The sequence below is a fragment of the Eurosta solidaginis genome, chromosome X (assembly GCF_040869045.1).
Source record: "Eurosta solidaginis isolate ZX-2024a chromosome X, ASM4086904v1, whole genome shotgun sequence".
NCBI classification, from domain to species: Eukaryota; Metazoa; Arthropoda; class Insecta; order Diptera; family Tephritidae; genus Eurosta; species Eurosta solidaginis.
Window position 1 is genome coordinate 78076903 of NC_090324.1, and position 15205 is coordinate 78092107.

The window sequence follows — 15205 nt, forward strand, 5'->3', positions numbered from 1 at the left end:
AGGTGTACCAGGGGTTACTCTAGAATCTGTTTGTACGTTATGGGTATCAAATGAAAGGTGTTAATGAGTATTTTAAAAGGGCGTGGGTCTTAGTTCTATAGGTGGACGCCTTTTCGAGATATCTCCATAAAGGTAGACCAGGGGTGACTCTAGAAGTTGTTTGTACGATATGGGTATCAAATGAAAGGTGTTAGTGAGTATTTTAAAAGGGTGTGGGCCTTAGTTCTATAGGTGGAAGCCTTTTCGAGATATCGCCATAAAGGTGGACCAGGGGTGACTCTAGAATTTGTTTGTACGATATGGGTATCAATTGAAAGGTGTTAATGAGTATTTTAAAAGGGCGCGGGCCTTAGTTCTATAGGTGGACGCCTTTTCGAGATATCGCCATAAAGGTGGACCAGGGGTGACTCTAGAATTTGTTTGTACGATATGGGTATCCATTGAAAGGTGTTAATGAGTATTTTAAAAGGGCGTGGGCCTTAGTTCTATAGGTGGACGCCTTTTCGAGATATCGACATAAAGGTGGACCAGGGGTGACTCTAGAATTTGTTTATACGATATGTGTATCAAATGAAAGGTGTTACTGAGCATTTTAAGAGGGCGTGGGCCTTAGTTCTATAGGTGGACGCCTTTTCGAGATATCGCCATAAAGGTGGACCAGGGGTTACTCTAGAATCTGTTTGTACGTTATGGGTATCAAATGAAAGGTCTTAATGAGTATGTTAAAAGGGCGTGGGTCTTAGTTCTATAGTTGGACGCCTTTTCGAGATATCTCCATAAAGGTAGACCAGGGGTGACTCTAGAAGTTATTTGTACGATATGGGTATCAAATGAAAGGTGTTAATGAGTATTTTAAAAGGGCGTGGGCCTTAGTTCTATAGGTGGACGCCTTTTCGAGATATCGACATAAAGGTGGACCAGGGGTGACTCTAGAATTTGTTTATACGATATGGGTATCAAATGAAAGGTGTTAATGAGTATTTTAAAAGGGAGTGGGCCTTAGTTCTATAGGTGGATGCCTTTTCGAGATATCGCCATAAAGGTGGGCCAGGAGTGACTCTAGAATTTTTTTGTACGATATGGGTATCAATTGAAAGGTGTTAATGAGTATTTTAAAAGGGCGTGGGCCTTAGTTCTATAGGTGGACGCCTTTTCGAGATATCGCCATATAGGTGGACCAGGGGTGACTCTAGAATTTATTTTGTACGATATGGGTATCAAATGAAAAGTGTTAATGAGTATTTTAAAAGGGAGTAATCCTTAGTTCCATAGGTGGACGCCGTTTCGAAATATCGCCATAAAGGTGGACCAGGGGTGACCCTAGAATTTGTTTGTACAATATGAGTATCAAAAGAAAGGTGTTAATGAGTATTTTAAAAAGGAGTAATGCTTAGTTCCATAGGTGGACGCCGTTTCGATATATCGCCATAAAGGTGGACAAGGGGTGACCCTAGAATTTGTTTGTACAATATGGGTATCAAAAGAAAGGTGTTAATGAGTATTTTAAAAGGGAGTGATGCTTAGTTCCACAGGTGGACGCCGTTTCGAGATATCGCCATAAAGGTGGACCAGGTGTTACCCTAGAATTTGTTTGTACGATATGGGTATCAAATTAAAGGTATTAAGGAGGGTTTTAAAAGGGAGTGGTGGTAGTTGTATAGGTGGTCGCCTTTTCGAGATATCGGCATAAAGGTGGACCAGGGGTGACTCTAGAATGCGTTTGTACAATATGGGTATCAAATGAAAGGTGCTAATGAGTATTTTAAAACGGAGTAATCCTTAGTTCCATAGGTGGACGCAGTTTCGAGATATCGCCATAAAGGAGGACCAAGGGTGACCCCAGAATTTGTTTGTACAATATGGGTATCAAAAGAAAGGTGTTTATGAGTATTTTAAAAGGGAGTAATCCTTAGTTCCATAGGTGGACGCCGTTTCGAGATATCGCCACAAAGGTGGACCAGGGGTGACCCTAGAATTTGTTTGTACAATATGGGTATCAAAAGAAAGGTGTTAATGAGTATTTTAAAAGGGAGTGATGCTTAGTTCCACAGGTGGACGCCGTTTCGAGATATCGCCATAAAGGTGGACCAGGTGTGACCCTAGAATGCGTTTGTACAATATGGGTATCAAACGAAAGATGTTAATGAGTATTTTAAAAGGGAGTAATCCTTAGTTCCATAGGTGGACGCCGTTTCGAGATATCGCCATAAAGGTGGACCAGGGGTGACCCTAGAATTTGTTTGTACAATATGAGTATCAAAAGAAAGGTGTTTATGAGTATTTTAAAAGGGAGTAATCCTTAGTTCCATAGGTGGACGCCGTTTCGAGATATCGCCACAAAGGTGGACCAGGGGTGACCCTAGAATTTGTTTGTACAATATGGGTATCAAAAGAAAGGTGTTAATGAGTATTTTAAAAGGGAGTGATGCTTAGTTCCACAGGTGGACGCCGTTTCGAGATATCGCCATAAAGGTGGACCAGGTGTGACCCTAGAATGCGTTTGTACAGTATGGGTATCAAACGAAAGATGTTAATGAGTATTTTAAAAGGGAGTAATCCTTAGTTCCATAGGTGGACGCCGTTTCGAGATATCGCCATAAAGGTGGACCAGGGGTGACCCTAGAATTTGTTTGTACAATATGGGTATCAAAAGAAAGGTATTAATGAGTATTTTAAAAGGGAGTGATGCTTAGTTCCACAGGTGGACGCCGTTTCGAGATATCGCCATAAAGGTGGACCAGGTGTGACCCCAGAATTTGTTTGTACCATATGGGTATCAAATTAAAGGTATTAATGAGGGTTTTAAAAGGGAGTGGGCCTTAGTTCTATAGGTGGACGCCGTTTCGAAATATCGCCATAAAGGTGGACCAGGGGTGGCTCTAGAATGTGTTTGTACGATATGGGTATCAAATTAAAGGTATTCATGAGAGTTTTAAAAGGGAGTGGTGGTAGTTATATAAAATAAATTTTTTAATATATCATTCATCTGCGCCCATGCGCCGACAGAGGAGAAAGACGATGAGGTGAAAGACACTTTTTATGAACAATTAGAACGCACATACGAGCGCTGCCCCCGTCATGATATAAAAGTCGTGCTTGGCGACTTTAACGCCAGGGTGGGCAAAGAAGGTGTTTTTGGCCCTGCAGGCGGAAAGTTCAGCCTACACAATGAAACTTCTCCTAACGGACTGAGGCTGATTGACTTTGCCGGTGCTCGAAACATGGTCATATCAAGCACGAGGTTCATGCATAAAAAGATACATCAAGCTACATGGCTGTCTCCTGATCGAAATACTCGCAATCAGATCGACCACGTTGTGATAGACGGACGGCATGCCTCCAGTGTTTTAGATGTGCGAACGATCCGAGGACCTAACATCGATTCGGACCATTATCTCGTTGCAGCCAAAATACGCACCCGCCTCAACGCGGCTAAAAACAAGGAACAAAAAACACAAGGAAAGCTAGACGTCGAAAAGCTTCAATCACAACAGACTGCCAATGATTTCGCAACTCGACTCTCACACCTGCTCTCTGAAGGCACAACTCATCCTGAAGGAATACAGGAGCAGTGGGAGCATATCTCCAAAGCACTTCATACTGCCGCCGAGGAAAAAATTGGTTACCGGCGGCCACGAAAAAACAACTGGTATGATGAAGAATGCCGCGTTGCAACCGAAAGAAAAGACGCTGCCTACAGGGCTACGTTAAAAGCGAGCGCGACAAGAGGAGTGTGTGAACGCTATCGTGAGTTGAAAAGGGAAGCGAGACGCCTTTTCTGGAAGAAAAAAGCAGAAGCAGAAAGGCGTGAGTGCGAGGAGCTTGAGCTGTTAGCCACCAGGAATAACGCCCGAAAATTCTACCAAAAAATACGGCGACAGACGGAAGGTTTTAAGACCGGGGCAAACTCCTGTAGGAATGAAAACGGCGACCTTGTAACTGATGTCCAGAGAGTGCTTAGATTATGGAGGGAACACTTCTCTGCTCTCCTAAATGGAGGCAGCAATTCACCGCGCAGAGATGAAGAACCCGATCCCGCAATCGATGATGATGGAATATATGTCCCCCCGCCCGATTATGACGAAGTTAGAATAGCAATAACCAAATTGAAAAACAACAAGGCCGTGGGCGCTGATGGATTGCCTGCGGAGCTATTCAAGTTCGGCGGCGAGGAGTTGGTAAGGCGCATGCAGCAGCTTCTTAGCAAAATATGGGCGGACGAGTACATGCCCGACGGTTGGAATCTAAGTGTTCTTTGCCCAGTCCACAAGAAGGGGGATACTGCAAAATGCACCAACTATCGTGGAATCAGCCTTCTTAATATCGCATATAAGGTCCTTTCAAGTGTATTGTGCGAAAGATTGAAGCCCACCGTGAACCGGCTGATTGGACCTTATCAGTGCGGCTTCAGACCTGGTAAATCTACCATCGACCAGATTTTCACAATGCGCCAAATCTTGGAAAAAACCCGTGAAAAGAGAATCGACACACATCACCTCTTCGTCGACTTTAAAGCCGCCTTCGACAGCACGAAAAGGAGCTGCCTATATGCCGCTATGTCTGAATTTGGTTTCCCTGCAAAACTTATACGGCTGTGCAAAATGACGTTGAGCAACACCATCAGCTCAGTCAGAATTGGGAAGGACCTCTCCGAGCCGTTCGAAACTAAACGAGGTTTCAGACAGGGTGACCCCCTATCGTGCGATTTCTTTAATTTGATGCTGGAGAAAATTATACTAGCTGCAGAACTTAACCGCACTGGAACAATATACTATAAAAGCGTGCAATTACTGGCATATGCTGATGACATTGATATCATCGGCCTAAACACCCGCGCTGTTAGTTCTGCTTACTCCAAGCTGGAAAAAGAAGTGGTAAAGATGGGTTTGATGGTGAATGAGGACAAAACGAAGTACCTGCTGTCATCGAGCAAAGAGTCAGCGCATATGCGCCTTGGCAACCACGCTACTGTTGGCAGCCATAATTTCGAAATAGTAAAAGACTTCGTTTATTTGGGAACCAGCATCAACATTAGCAACAACATCAGCACTGAAATCCAGCGAAGAATCAATCTTGCCAATAAATGCTACTTTGGACTAGGTAGGCAATTGAAAAGTAAAGTCCTCTCTCGGCGAACGAAAATCATACTCTACAAGTCACTTATCGTACCCGTCCTGCTATATGGGGCAGAAGCATGGACCATGACAACAGCAGATGAAGCGGCTTTGGGAGTGTTCGAGAGAAAAGTTCTTCGAAAGATTTATGGACCTCTACGCGTTGGCGATGGCGAGTACCGAAGAAGATTTTATGATGAGCTGTACGAGCTATACGCAGACATCAACATAGTCCAGCGAATTAAAACGCAGCGGCTGCGCTGGCTAGGCCATGTTATGCGAATGAAAGATGATGCTCCGGCCAAGAAAGTGTTTCTATCGGAACCCGCCTATGGAAGCAGAGGTAGAGGGCGGCCCCCACTCCGTTGGAAGGACCAGGTGGAAAACGATTTAAACTCCCTTGGTGTGACCAATTGGCGCCGGTTGGCGGAGCGAAGGAGCGACTGGCGCGCCTTGTTGGACGGCCATAACCGTTTAGACGGTTAAGCGCCAATTAAGTAAGTAAGTAAGTGGTAGTTATATATGTGAAGGCGTTTTCCAGATATCAAACAAAATGTGGGCCAGGGTGACCCAGAACATCATCTGTTGGATACCGTTAATTTATTTATATATATAATACCTGCCAAGATTTTAAGGGTTTTTTATTTCGCCCTGCAGAACTTTTTCATTTTCTTCTACTTAATATGGTAGGTGTTACAACCATTTTATAAAGATTTTTCTAAAGTTATATTTCGCGTCAATAAACCAATCCAATTACCTCACCATGTTTCATCCCTTTTTTCGTATTTGGTATAGAATTATGGCATTTTTTTCATTTTTCGTAATTTTCGATATCGAAAAAGTGGGCGTGGTCATTGTCGGATTTCGTTCATTTTTCATACCAAGATAAAGTGAGTTCAAGTAAGTACGTGAACTAAGTTCATTAAAGATATGTCGATTTTTGCTCAAGTTATCGTGTTAACGGCCATGCGGAAGGACAGACGAACGACTGTGTATAAAACTGGGCTTGGCATCAACCGATTTCGCCCGTTTTCACAGAAAACAGTTAACATCATAAAATCTATGCCCCTACCAAATTTCAAAAGGATTGGTTAATTTTTGTTCGACTTATGGCGTTAAAAGTATCCTAGACAAATTAAATGAAAAAGGGCGGAGCCACGCCCATTTTGAAATTTTCTTTTATTTTTGTATTTTGTTGCACCATATCATTACTGGAGTTGAATGTTGATATAATTTACTTATATACTGTAAAGATATTAATTTTTTTGTTAAAATTTTACTAAAAAAAAATTTTTTTTTTAAAAGTGGGCGTGGTTCTTCTCCGATTTTGCTAATTTTTATTGGGCATACATATATTAATAGGAGTAACGTCCCTGCCAAACTTCATCATGATATCTTCAACGACTGACAAATTACAGCTTGCAAATTTTTAAATTGCCTTCTTTTAAAAGTGGGCGGTGCCACGCCCGTTGTCCAAAATTTTACTAGTTTTCTATTCTGCGTCATAAACTCAACTCATCTACCAAGCTTCGTCGCTTTATCTGTCTTTGGTAATGAATTATCGCACTTTTTCGGTTTTTCGAAATTTTCGATATCGTAAAAGTGGGCGTGGTTATAGTCCGATATCGTTCATTTTAAATAGCGATCTGAGATGAGTGCTCAGGAACCTACATACCAAATTTCATCAAGATACCTCAAAATTTACTCAAGTTATCGTGTTAACGGACGGACGGACGGACGGACATGGCTTAATCGAATTTTTTTTCGATCCTGATTATTTTGATATATGGAAGTCTATATCTATCTCGATTCCTTTATATATGTACAACCAACCGTTATCCAATCAAACTTAATATACTCTGTGAGCTCTGCTCAACTGAGTATAAAAACAAGCGGGTACTTTGTGTGAGGATGCAAAATTTCAGGTTTTTTGTGGTCTGCATGTAAGAACTATAACTACAAATCACGTATTTCAAAAATATATGACGCAAACGTAACTATTTGATGAAATTTGATGAATTTTGAGGCTTCTAGCCGTAAAAAAGGGGCAAAAATGACAGTTTATATGAAGTATATAATATATATACCACCGATCTCTATGATTTTTTCAGACAATAATATATGCTACATACGTAAGCATTTGGTGAAATCTGAAGCTTCTAGCTGTTAAAACGGGGCAGAAATTGTGCAAAGTTTCTTATCTGAACAATCCGTTGTATGAGATATATACTATATATACCACCGGTCTCTATGATTTTTTCAGACAACAATATATGCTATACACGTAAGCATTTGGTGAAATTTGAACACATCTAAACGATTTTTAAGATAAATATAAAATAAACAAGTAAGAACGGGACTGTCTTCGGCTGTGCCGAAGACTTCATACCTTTCATGAATGGGGCTGAACAATAATCTTATCCCGTTCGTAATCTCCGAATAATCGGATGTTTAAGATAAGAAATATATAGTGAACACAACTACATACCTAAACGATTTTTAAGATAAATATAAAATAAACAAGTAAGGAAGGCTAAGTTCGGGTGTAACCGAACATTACATACTCAGTTGAGAGCTATGGAGACAAAATAAGGGAAAATCACCTTGTAGTAAAATGAACCTAGGGTAACCCTGGAATGTGTTTGTATAACATGTGTATCAAATGGAAGGTATTAAAGACTATTTTAAGAGGGAGTGGGCCATAGTTCTATAGATGGACGCCATTTAGGGATATCGCCATAACGGTGGACCAGGGCTGACTCTAGAATTTGTTTGTATGACATGGGTATCAAATGAAAGTGTTAATGAGTATTTTAAAAGGGAGTGGGCCTAAGTTCTATAGGAGGACGCCTTTTCGAGATATCGACATAAAGGTGGACCAGGGGTGTCTCTAGAATTTGTTTGTACGATATGGGTATCAAATGAAAGGTGTTAATGAGTGTTTTAAAAGGGACTGGGCCTAAGTTCTACATGTGGACGCCTTTTCGAGATATCGCCATAAAGGTGGACCAGGGGTGACTCTAGAATTTGTTTGTACGATATGGGTATCAAATGAAAGTTGTTAATGAGTATTTTAAAAGGGAGTGGACCTTGGTTCTATGGGTGGACGTCTTTTCGAGATATCGCCATAAACGTGGACCACGATTGACTCTAGAATGCGTTTGTACAATATGGGTATCAAACGAAAGGTGTTAATGAGTATCTTAAAAGGGAGTGGGCCTTAGTTCTATGGGTGGACGACTTTTCGAGATATCGCCATAAAGGTGGGCCAGGGGTGACTCTAGAATTTGTTTGTAAGATATGGGTATCAAATGAACGGTGTTAGTGTGTATTTTAAAAGGGCGTGGGCCCTAGTTCTATAGGTGGACGCCTTTTCGAGATATCGCCATAAAGGTGGACCAGGGGTGACTCTAGAATTTTTTTGTACGATATGGGTATCAAATGAAAGGTGTTAATGAGTATTTTAAAAGGCCGTGGGCCTTAGTTCTATAGGTGGACGCCTTTTCGAGATATCGGCATAAAGGTGGACCAGGGATGACTCTAGAATTTGTTTGAATAATATGGGTATCAAACGAAAGTTGTTAGTAAGTATTTTAAAAGGGAATGGGCGTTAGTTCTATGGGTGGATGCCTTTTCGGGATATCGCCATAAACGTCGACCAGGGGTGACTCTAGAATGCGTTTGTACAATATGGGTATCAAATGAAAGGTGTTAATGAGTATTTTAAAACGGCGTGGGCCTTAGTTCTATAGGTGGACGCCTTTTTGGAGATATTGTCATAAAGGTGGACCAGGGGTGACTCTAGAATGTTTTTGTACAATATGGGTATCAAACGAAAGGTGTTAATAAGTATTTTAAAAGGGATTGAGCCTTAGTTCAATTCGTGGACGCCTTTTCGGGATATCAACATAAACGTGGACCAGGGGTGACTCTAGAATGCGTTTGTATAATATGGATATCAAATGAAAAGTGTTAATGAGTATTTTAAAAGGGAGTGGGCCATAAAGGTGGACCAGGTGTGACTCTAGAATTTTTTTGTACGATATAGGTATCAAATGAAAGGTGTTAATGAGTATTTTAAAAGGGAGCGGGCCTTAAATCTATAAGTGGACGCCTTTTCGAGATATCGCTATAAACGTGGACCAGGGGTGACTCTTGAATGCGTGTGTACAATATGGATATCAAACGAAAGATGTTGATGAGTATTTTAAAACGGAGTGGGCCTTAATTCTATGGGTGGACGCCTTTCCAAGATATCGCCATAAAGGTGGACCAGGGCTGACTCTAGAATTTGTTTGTACGATATGGGTATCAAATGAAAGGTGTTAATAAGTATTTTAAAAGGGAGTGGGCCTTAGTTCTATAGGTGGACGCCTTTTCGAGATATCACCCTAAAAGTGGGCCAGGGGTGACTCTATAATGTGTTTGTATGATGTGGGTATCAAAATAAAGGTATTAATGAGGGTTAAGGGAGTGGTGGTAGTTGTACATGTGAAGGCGTTTTCGAGATATCGACCAAGATGTCGACCAAGGTGACCCAGAACATCATCTGTCGGGTACCGTTAATTTATTTTATATGTAATACCACGAAAAGTTATCCTTCCAAGATTCCAAGGGCTTTTGATTGCGCCCTGCAAAACTTTTTCATTTTCTTCTACTTAATATGGTGGGTGCCGCACCCATTTTACAACGTTTTTTCCTAAAGTTATATTTTGCGTCAATAGACCAATCCAATTACCATGTTTCATCCCTTTTTTCGTATTTGGTATATTATTATTGCATTTTTTTCATTTTTAGTAATTTTCGATATCGAAAAAGTGGGCGTGGTCATAGTCGGATTTCGGCCATTTTTTACACCAATGAAAAGTGAGTTCAGATAAGTACGTTAACTGAGTTTAGTAAAGATATATCGATTTTTGCTCAAGTTATCGTGTTAACGGCCGAGCGGAAGGACAGACGGTCGACTGTGTATAAAAACCGGGCGTGGCTTCAACCGATTTCGCCCTTTTTCACATAAAACAGTTAGCGTCATAAGATCTATGCCCCTACCAAATTTCACAAGGATTGGTAATGTTTTGTTTGACATATGGCATTAAAAGTATCCTAGACAAATTAAATGAAAAAGGGCGAAGCCACGCCCATTTTGGAAATTTTATATATATATTTTTATTTTTGTATTTTGTTGCACCATATCATTACTGGAGTTGAATGTTGACATAATTTACTTATATACTGTAAAGATATTCACTTTTCTTTTAAAATTTGACTTTAAAAAAATTTTTATTTAAAAAGTGGGCGTGGTCGTTCTCCGATTTTGCTTATTTTTATTAAGCATATATTTAGTAATAAGAGTAACGCTCCTGCCAAATTTCATCATGATATCTTCAACGGCTGCCAAATTACAGCTTGCAAAACTTCTAAATTACCTTCTTTTAAAAGTGGGCGGTGCTACGCCCATTGTCCAAATTTTACTAGTTTTCTATTCTGCGTCATAAGTTCAACTCACCTACCAAGTTTCATCGCTTTATCCGTATTTGTTAATGAATTATCGCACTTTTTCGATTTTTCGAAATTTTCGATATCGAAAAAGTGGGCGCGGTTATAATCCGATATCGTTTTTTTATTGCGATCTGAGATGAGTGGCCAGGAACCTACATACCAAATTTCATCAATTTACCTCAAATTTACTCAAGTTATCGTGTTAACGGATGGACGGACATGGCTCAATCGAATTTTTTTTCGATACTGACGATTTTAATATATGGAAGTCTATATCTATCTCGATTCCTTTATACCTGTACAACCAATCGTTATCCAATCAAAGTTAATATACTCTGTGAGCTCTGCTCAACTGAGTATTAAACAGGTAGGTACTTTGTGTGAGGATGCAAAGTTTCAGGTTTTTTGTGGTCTGCGTGTAAAAACTATGACTACGAATCACGTATTTCAATAATATATGACGTAAACGTAACTATTTGATGAAATTTGATCAATTTTGAAGCTTCTGGCCGTAAAAAAGGGGCAAAAATTACAGTTTATATAATATATATACCACCGATCTCTATGATTTCTTCAGACAACAATATATGCTATATACGTAAGCATTTGGTGAAATTTGAAGCTCCTAGCTGTTAAAAGGGGGAAGAAATTGCGCAAAGTTTCTTATCTGAACAATCTGTTGTATGAGATTTATACTATATATACCACCGATCTCAATGATTTTTTCAGACAACATTATATGCTATACACGTAAGCATTTGGTGAAGAGTATTTTAAAAGGGCGTGGGGCCTAGTTCTATAAGTGGACGCCTTTTCGAGATATCGCCATAAAGGTGGACCAGGGGTGACTCTAGAATGCGTTTGTACGATATTGGTATCATTATAAAGGTATTAATGAGGATTTTAAAAGGGAGTGGTGGTAGTTGTATATGTGAAGGCGTTTTCCAGATATCGACCAAAATGTGGACCAGGGTCACCCAGAACATCATCTGCTGGATACCGCTAACTTATTTATATATGTAATACCTGCCAAGATTTCAAGGGTTTTTTATTTCGCCCAGCAGAACTTTTTCATTTTCTTCTACTTAATATGATAGGTTTCGCAACCATTTTACAAAGTTTTTTCTAACGTTATATTTCGCGTCAATAAAACAATCCAATTACCATGTCTCATCCCTTTTTTCGTATTTGGTATAGAATTATGGCATTTTTTTCATTTTTCGTAATTTTCGATATCGAAAAAGTGGGCGTGGTCATAGTCGGATTTCGTTAATTTTTTATACCAGGATAAAGTGAGTTCCGATAAGTACGTGAACTAAGTTCAGTAAAGATATGCCGATTTTTGCTCAAGTTATCGTGTTAACGGCCATGCGGAAGGACACACGGACGACTGTGTATAAAAACTGGGCGTGGCTTTAACCGATTTAGTCCATTTTCACAGAAAACAGTTAACGTCATAAAATCTATGCCCGTACCAAATTTCAAAAGGATTGGTAAATTTTTGTTCGACATATGGCATTAAAAGTATTCTAGACAAATTAAATGAAAAAGGGAGGAGCCACGCCCATTTCGAAATTTTCTTTTATTTTTGTATTTTGTTGCACCATATCATTACTGGAGTTGAATGTTGACATAATTTACTTATATACTGTAAAGATATTAAATTTTTTGTTAAAATTTTGCTTTACAAAAAAATTTTTTTTTAAAAGTTGGCGTGGTCCTTCTCCGATTTTGCTAATTTTTATTGAGCGTACATATAGTAATAGGAGTAACGCGCCTGCCAAATTTCATCACGATATCTTCAACGACTGCCAAATTACAGCTTGCAAAATTTTAAATTACCTTCTTTAAAAGTGGGCGGTGCCACGTCCATTATCCAAAATTTTACTAATTTTCTGTTCTGCGTCATAAGTTGAACTCACCTACCAAGTTTTAGCGCTTTACCTGTCTTTTGTAATGAATTATTGCACTTCTTCTGTTTTTCGAAATTTTCGATATCGAAAAAGTGAGCGTGGTTATATCCGATTTCGTTCATTTTAAATAGCGATCTGAGATGAGTACTCAGGAACCTACATACCAAATTTCATCAAGATACCTCAAAATTTACTCAAGTTATCGTGTTAACGGACGGACGGACGGACGGACGCACATGGCTCAATCAAATTTTTTTTTCGATCCTAATTATTTTGATATATGGAAGTCTATATCTATCTCGATTCCTTTATACCTGTACAACCAACCGTTATCCAATCAAACTTAATATACTCTGTGAGTTCTGCTCTACTGAGTATAAAAATAGGTAGGTACTTTGTGTGAGGATGCAAAGCTTCACGTTTTTTGTGGTCTGCATGTAAAAACTATGACTACGATTCACGTATTTCAAAAATATATATAAATCTGATGAAATTTGATGAATATTGAAGCTTCTAGCCGTAAAAAAGGGGCAAAAATGACAGTTTATATGAAGTATATAATGATTTTTTCAGACAACAATATATGCTATATGTTGAAATAATAACTTGGAGTTTTAAGTTCAATATTTCCTATTGAGAACATATTTCTAATAATTAGAATGAATAAGACATATTACATATATTGATGAGTTAACTATATGTACGCATGAATTTTATCTTGTAGTCCTCATTAAATCGTTGAACTAAGAAGTGCTTATCTTTTATTATACCGGACATTCACGAAAGTATACAAATCCCCTTCCAATTCCTACCAACATAGGTTATGGCCCAGATCGCGTGTGAAGTTATTTAAAAATTTAATAATTAATCGGGTTTTACAAAATAGAATTTTAAAAATGAATTCGAGTTTGCAAATCGAAAAACTGAGCGATAATAACTATGATGTGTGGTGCATGCAAATGCGCAGCATATTGGTTAATATGGACCAATGGCGCATCGTTAATGAAGATTGTAAGCGCAGTGATGAAAATGCAGAAAAGTGGGATCAAGATGATCAAAAAGCGCTAGCTATTATAATTTTATGCGTAAAACCGACGCAACTCAGCAATATTAAGGCTTTTAAAACTTCAGTGGAAGCATGGAAGAGGCTTCGAGATGTTCATGTGCCGAGAGGACCTTTACAAAAAGTTTCGCTTTATAAAAAGTGGCTTGGTTGCAGTATGTCTGCTGGTCAAACCATGTCAACTTAACTATCTTCGTTTGTCGAAGTCGTAGATAAATTAGCCGAAGTGAACATCGAGTTAAACGAAGAGCTAAAAGTCATAATACTATTATCTAGTTTGCCGTCCGAGTACGAAAACTTCGTGGTAGCTATCGAGACTCGTGATGAATTGCCGAGTTTCAGTACTTTAAAAGTAAAGATGTTAGAAGAGGGTCCTAGAAGGGACAACAAGCAGATCAAAAAGCTCCTGCGCAAGCTTTTTATACAAGTGTAAGAGAATCAGCGCATAATGGTAATAAAATAAATACAAAAGCAAAAAGTCATGTAAAGTCAAACGAGTTCAAGGGTAAATGCTTTAGTTGTGGCATGCGTGGCTATACGGCTTCACAATGCAAAAGAAAGGACAAACAACAATATGATCGTGAAGATAAACAAAGTTCTAAAATTAACGAGCTTTCTTACGCTGTATATGCTGCTGCTGTGGGGGATGAAGGAAGTAAACACAATTGGTGTCTCGACAGTGGTGCAACAACACATATGTGTTGCGACAAGAATATGTACATGTCATTCATCGAAAAACGAGAAAAAGTTATGTTAGCAGCAGATAATTTCACTTACTCACAAGGCATAGGTATGGTCAAAATAAAAACAAATGAATGTGAAATAGAGCTACGTGATGTATTGTTTGTGCCTTCACTGAAAATGAACTTTTATTCTGTTAATAAAGCTCTGCAGCATAAACATACAGTGGTATTCAAAAACTATGTTGTGGAAGTAAAAAACTCCATAGGGTTAACATTGCTTAGAGCTAGATTACAAAACGATTTGTTTATATTCAATGCGCAAGTACAATGTTCAAAAATGTATTTAAATAATTTAAAGTGGCATAATCGATATGGTCATATAAACTTCGAAAGTTTAAAGAAAATTGCCGCCAAAAGTTTAGTGCGAGGTATGGACACAAAAGAACAACAACAAAAACAAATTGTGACACATGCAACAAAGCAAAATTAAGTGCAATGCCTTTTCCGAAAAAATGTGAAATTGAGTCAAAAGAAATAATAGAGCTTGTGCATACAGATGTATGTGGACCCATAAACGTAAAATCAGTAGGTGGTGCACGATACTTTCTCACATTTATTGACGATTTCTCGAGAATGATTTTTGTTTATTGTATTATAGAAAAGAGCGAAGTATTTGAAAAGTTTAAATTATTCAAAAATATGGTCGAATGTCAAACGCAAAAGAAAATTAAAAAGCTCCGAAGTGACAATGGTACGGAGTACATAAACAATAAATTTACCGATTTTTTAAATGAGTGCGGAATTAAAAGGCAGTTAACTGTGCCATATACTCCCCAGCAAAATGGAGTGGCAGAGAGAGTTAACCACAAAATTGTAGAAATGGCTAGAAGTTTGCTGGTGCATGCAAATATAGAACAAGAATTGTGGGGTGAA